The sequence below is a fragment of the Elgaria multicarinata genome, chromosome 13 (genome assembly GCF_023053635.1).
Source record: "Elgaria multicarinata webbii isolate HBS135686 ecotype San Diego chromosome 13, rElgMul1.1.pri, whole genome shotgun sequence".
NCBI classification, from domain to species: Eukaryota; Metazoa; Chordata; class Lepidosauria; order Squamata; family Anguidae; genus Elgaria; species Elgaria multicarinata.
Genome location: NC_086183.1, coordinates 13,837,480 through 13,843,454, shown reverse-complemented (window position 1 = coordinate 13,843,454; position 5,975 = coordinate 13,837,480). Strand labels below are relative to the sequence as shown.

The 5,975-nt window shown below is 47.8% G+C and overlaps 1 non-coding gene across 1 annotated transcript; it reads right to left on the bottom strand.

Moving 5' to 3' along the window:
- Positions 1 to 580: 580 nt before the first annotated feature.
- On the bottom strand, positions 581 to 699 carry LOC134408528 (5S ribosomal RNA). The gene has a single exon (XR_010026103.1). It is a non-coding gene; the product is annotated as a 5S ribosomal RNA (ribosomal RNA).
- Between the last annotated feature and the right edge of the window lie 5,276 nt (positions 700 to 5,975).

The window sequence follows — 5,975 nt, the reverse complement described above, 5'->3', positions numbered from 1 at the left end:
GTGTGTGTGTGTGTGTGAGAGAGAGAGAGAGAGAGAGAGAGAGAGAGAGAGAGAGAGAGAGAGAGAGAGAGAGAGAAGCTGAGATTTTCCACCCACCAGCAATTTCAGCAGAGCAGAGACGGTGTGTGGGCTGACTTGCAATGGTGATTACTGGAGGGAACGGAAAAGCACTTGTGTTCGCATGGTACAAGTCTTGCGTCTCAGAGCCAGAGGGACACGCTTCATTTGCTGAGATGTACAAAACACCAGAATGCAATCACAGCTAAGCTCTCCCCTGGCACAGGTGGTGATCGCAGGAGGGAGATTAAATGGAGAGTTTGACTGGAAGTCACCTCGCAGACAACCTGTTTCCACTGTCAGCAATACCGTGCATCCTTGGAGCAAGTTTTGGGGTGTTTCTTTTAGCTTTCCACTCCTTCAGTTCCCCCACATCCCATCAGAAATGGAAGATCTCAAGGGAGAGCTGCAACAGAAAGTTGCAGCATATCTTCACAAAGACACAGCCCTGCCATCATCCTTGGGCTCAGGGGCTGAGTCCCCAGCAGAACCTCTATCTCCCCAGATTACTTTTTTTTTTTTTAGCCTACAGCACCCGGTATTCCCAGGCGGTCTCCCATCCAGGTACTAACCAGGCCTGACCCTGTTTAGCTTCCGAGATCAGACGAGATCGGGAGTGTTCAAGGTAGTATGGCCGTAGGCCTCCCCAGATTACTAAATCTGTAATTTCTTTCTGGAAAGCATCATCCACGTAACGCCCAAGTCATTATGAACCTGCTGGTTGTTAAGTCCTGGAGCAGAGGTCCCCTTGCAGAGGCCTGTTTGCCGGGGACACACGGGTGAGCTTTCTCCTGGGTTGCTCTTCAAATTATGGAATGTTCTCCGTCAAGAACTATAGTTGGCTTCTACTCTCCTTGCTTTCAGAAAGGGGGAAGGCATGCCTTTTTTTAAAAAAAATTGTTGTGAATATCAACAAAACAGAACAGAAAATACATCATGAAAATGAAAGGGGGGGGGGAACCCATACATTGCAAATATAGGATTATTGTCATTTCCATATATTGCATATATAGGATTATTGTCATTTCCATCATATGTACCATTCCCCCCCCTCAAAAAAAAAGGTGGGTGGGTGGGGAGAGTTATTTAAAGGTTTCAAGAGAAGCAGACCAGATATCCATGTATTTATCCACTTGCAAGTTGCATCTATATAACACCCGTTCAAAAGTTGATAATGTTATTAGGTGCTCAATCCATTGCATTATGGGAGGTGTAGACTTGTGCTTCCAATGTGATAGTATAAGTCTTTTGGCTGTCATAAGGGCTCTGAAGATCCATCTGTGCTGACCATGTGTTAACTTCCAAGAAGCCGGTAAATAATTTAGGAGGACATGCACATTGTTCCATATTATAGATTGTTTCAGTACAAAATTCATCCTTATTATAACCTCTTTCCCAAAAGGGGCAACTATGGGGCATTTCCAAAACATATGAGTTAAAGAAGCATTAGATGCATTACATCTCCAGCAATTGTGCAAGTTAGACAAACCCTTATTGAAAAGGCATTGTGGAGTCCAATAAACCTGAAACAGAATTTTTTGCTGAATAAGATGAAATCTGAGATCCATAGAAGCTATAGAAACAGTTGCTAGAGCAACCATCTATTGGTTAGGCAAGATAGGGCACTCCAATTCTCTATTCCAATCCAGTCTTAAGCCTTTACAAGACGAAGGTTTAGCCTGGGCTGATACCTGGGCTCACCCCTGTGCGTCCAGATGATGTACAGGGGATCCCGGGGTCAGCCCGGGGTCAACCCTCCCTTAGCCCGGGATAACCGGCACCACTTTTGGCCCAGTATTTCCGCAGTCCCGGGCTGAGCCTGGGGCCACGGAAGGTCTAGCCTGTTCTGTGGCTTTTCCCGGCCATGCGGCTAACTCACAAGTGGCCGGGAGAAGCTGTGCCCATTGGGCTGGGGGGGAAATCACGGGGGGAGAGATCGGGACCAGGAGGGAAGAGCAGAGCCAGGGTGGGGAGATTGCGGCAGGGGGAGGGAGATCACGGCCAGGGAGGAGGGAGGTCACAGCCGGGGGGAGGGAGATTAGGGTCGGAGGGAGGGGGAAAACCTTTTTTTAAAAAAAACTTAGCTGAGCGCTCCTGACCCTTTAAAACATTTTTTAAAATGGTGGGTGCAATGGGGCTTCCTTTACCCCGTCGCGTCTGATGTCTAGCTAGGAGTGACAGCCCACGCTACCTGCAGTGCGGGCTGGCCCCTCTACAAGCCCGGTTTAACAGGTATGTCTAGCAAAGCCCTTAGACTATGGGTATCATATTTACTTACTGCTACTAAATACTTATAATACGGGTCATGGATCGACGTGTCAGTTCAGCTATTATAAGAGTTTCTAGCAGTGCTGGAGGCTCCGAAGCTGTAAAAACAGCTGGACGAAACCTAATGGGAATCTACACGTTGTTGTGAGGGTGCTTGCATGTGCCCCCAGTGCACCCCCAAAGCATCTGTGTAGATGGTGCCCTGAAGAGACGGAGGAAGAGGCGGAGGAGGAGGCAGCTGGGGAACCCGGCCGCATCCTTGCCGCCGCCGCCGCCCACCTCCCCGCCAGCCTCCTGCTGCCGGCGAAAGAGCCAGCTGGGTCGGAGAGCTTCTTCCGCTCTCCCCCCACCCCCGCCGCCTTCTTCCGCCGAGCTCTCCGACCCGGCCGGCCCTGAAGAGACGGAGGAAGAGGCGGAGGAGGAGGAGGCTGGGGAATCCGGCCGCGTCCTTGCCACCGCCTCCCACCTCCCCGCCGGCTGGGTCAGAGAGCTCGGCGGAAGAAGGCGGGGGGGGGAGAGCAGAAGAAGCTCTCCGACCCAGCTGGCTCTTTCGCCGGCAGCAAGAGGCCGGCGGGGAGGTGGGCGGCAGCGGCGGCGGCAGCCGGATTCCCCAGCCACCTCCTCCTCCGCCTCTTCCTCCATCTCTTCAGGGCACCATCTACACAGTCGCTTTGGGGGCGCACTGGGGGCGCATGCAAGCGCCCTCACAACGACGTGTAGATTCCCTCCTAGATTCCATCAGGTGTTGCAATTGCAAGTATTGCCATTTTTTAATTTAGCCCTTTAAATGATGTAGCTGGTTTAATGTTTTGCCATTTTTAATGTCCTTGATTTTTATTGTGTTATGTTTTTATTGCTTTTAAATTGCTGTATACTGCCTTGTTGGCCTTTTAGCAAATAAAGCAGTATAGACACTGGGGCTGTCTATATGCCCTGCATGCCCCGTAGTGGCTGTGCAGAGGGGCTGCATCATTTATATGACGCAGCCACCAACCAGCAGTGTTTTCTCCAAAACTGCGCTTTTAAAAAGTCGCTGCTTTACCACAACCTTTTCTTTTACTCCAAGGTCAGCACCATCTTTCCTCCAGCTGTTGGTGATGACCTCACTTTGCATTGAGGCTGGGGGCATTCCGGGGGTGGATCGAATCCACAGATAGGCCATGGGAAGGTCGGGCAGAGGGTAGGGGGCTTGAGAAGCCAAATGGCTGCCGGAAAGCTTGCCTGCATGGAGATTTAACATTCCCACCCCACAGCTGCGATGCTTTGGGGGTTTTGAGGGAATAAGCAGCCAAAGCATATTTCTAAAATAGACACATCATTTCATATTAATGGAAAAAGAGAGAATATTGGCAAATCTTGAAATTCATCATTCCAGCATGCAACAAAGGTCACCCATTTTTCAAGAAACTGATCTTCCAATAAGTAATTTTCTCTCTCACATGAATATAAGTTAGTTTCATTGTTGTGGTAATGTCCCAGATTCTAAACAAACAATCAAGGGTGGTGGGTTGGAGCTCCGCATTTCTTCCACTGAGCAGCTATTAAGATTTGGGCAGCTGTACATAAATTAATAACCATTTCTATATCACAGCCCTCTCTCTTAAGAGCCCTCCATCTTACAAGTGTCAATTTGGTAGGATTGTGCTCTAAATATATTGTCTCCCCAGCTATGCCTCTTTAAACTTAACGTATCCTAAAATGCGTATTTTAAAACACATTTTGGTATGTTTTGAGCTGAGAACTGCAGCTCAGGTCAGTTCATACCCAAATTTGAGAGCCAGTGTGGTGTAGTGACTAAGGTGTTGGACTGGGAGTTGCGAGATCTGGGTTCTAGTCCCCGCTCGGCCATGGACCCACTGGGTGACTTTGGGCCAGTCACAGACTCTCGGCCCAGCCTACCTCACAGGGTTGTTGTTGTGAGGATAAAAATGAAGAGAAGGAGGAGGAATTATGTACACCCCTTGGGTTCCTTGGAGGAAAAAAGGCAGGATATAAATGTAATCAATCAATCAATAATACCCAAATTTGTAAAAATTTGCACCCCTATCCCATGGTGTTGGTTTTTAGTCTTTAAAGTGATAGATGGCCTGAGTCAGGGATAACTGAAGGAACATTTCACTGAGGCCTTAGCTAGAGGTTTATCCTGGGATTGTCCTGGGGTCATCCCTGTTCATGTAAATTACACACAGGATATCCCGGAAGCAGGCAGGGACGATCCCAGGATAAAACTTAGGTCTAGCTAAGGCCTGACTCTCAAATGTACTTTCCCATTCACTGAGATTCCACCTATTGTGCTACAAAACATCCACTAGAGGTTGTTGTCCCATTCAGTTCTGAGAATGGTGAGAAGTTTTCAATTACAGACCACGTGGTCACCCCTCTCCTCCATGTAATTCAGCTCATTACAATTGCGGCAGAGAAGCAGAAAGCAAAGCACCGATAAGCCAACACAATTTCCCTTTAATCTAAAGAAGCCCAGAGTTCTACAACCCCTGCTAAACTGTTGGAGAATTTCTCCTCCCTCCCAGGGGAAATTCAGTGAAATTGTTCACCCAATTTCTCTGCCTACTAATAGGGTGAAAAATTGCAAGAGGCCATTTGCACACAGCTCTGGTACCAGCTTCAGCTTGCCAAGCTAACAGTGCCTGGAGTATTTCTCCCCACGCTCTCATCGATTTCTCCTTCACCGAGGTTCCAGCGGCAACATTTTGCAAAGCTGATCTTAATTGGCTCCAGGAAAGAGAGAGAGAGAGAGAGAGAGAGAGAGAGAGAGAGAGGGAGAGAGAGAAAACACCTTTTGATCCAGAAATGCCAGCTCATTTTAGCTCCACTACATAGGAATTGGCAAGTGTTTCAGAGGACCTCGTAGTAAAAAAAAAAGAAACAAAAAGAAACTGAACAGAAGGGAAGTCAAGAAGACCTCAGATTTCAAAGCAGGAGACGTGGAGATGAAAATCCTTGGAGCAGGCTCAAAGTAGAGAGATGGCAGGGAACAAAACAGGACTGGCAAAGTGGGAGTGATGGAAACTGATGGTATGTATTAATTCCTGCACAAGGTGACCTCCAATGACAGATGGTTCCACTAGCAGATTTTAATGTTTTAATTCACTAAATTTATTAGCTAGGGTGCTGCTGAATGGGATGCTTTCATGATACTTTTGCTTTTTTCCCCCTATGAAAGCAGCTCTTCTTTCTTCTTTCTTTCTTTCTTTCTTTCTTTCTTTCTTTCTTTCTTTCTTTCTTTCTTTCTTTCTTTCTTTCCTTCCTTCCTTCCTTCCTTCCTTCCTTCTTTCTTTTGCTAGAGTCTCTGCCCCTCTGCTGCTCATATTAAGGGCCGTGTCATCTTTTGGGGCCTGAGTGCGGACACACGATTTACCAAGTACAACAGGCATTGTGTATCCCCTCTGTCTTGAAGAGTGTGACTGTGTATAATCTGACCCTTTGCCTTTCAGAAGAGGGGCCAATGAGCTTGATGTGGTGTGAAACATTTCCCCCACTTTATCCTCACAATGGCCCTGTGAGGTAGGTTAGCCTCAGAGATAGCCTAACCTACCTCATGGGCTCGAAAGGTCACCCAGTCATCTTAGAATCATAGAATCATAGAATAGAAGAGCTGGAAGGGGCCTACAAAGCCATCGAGTCCAACCCCC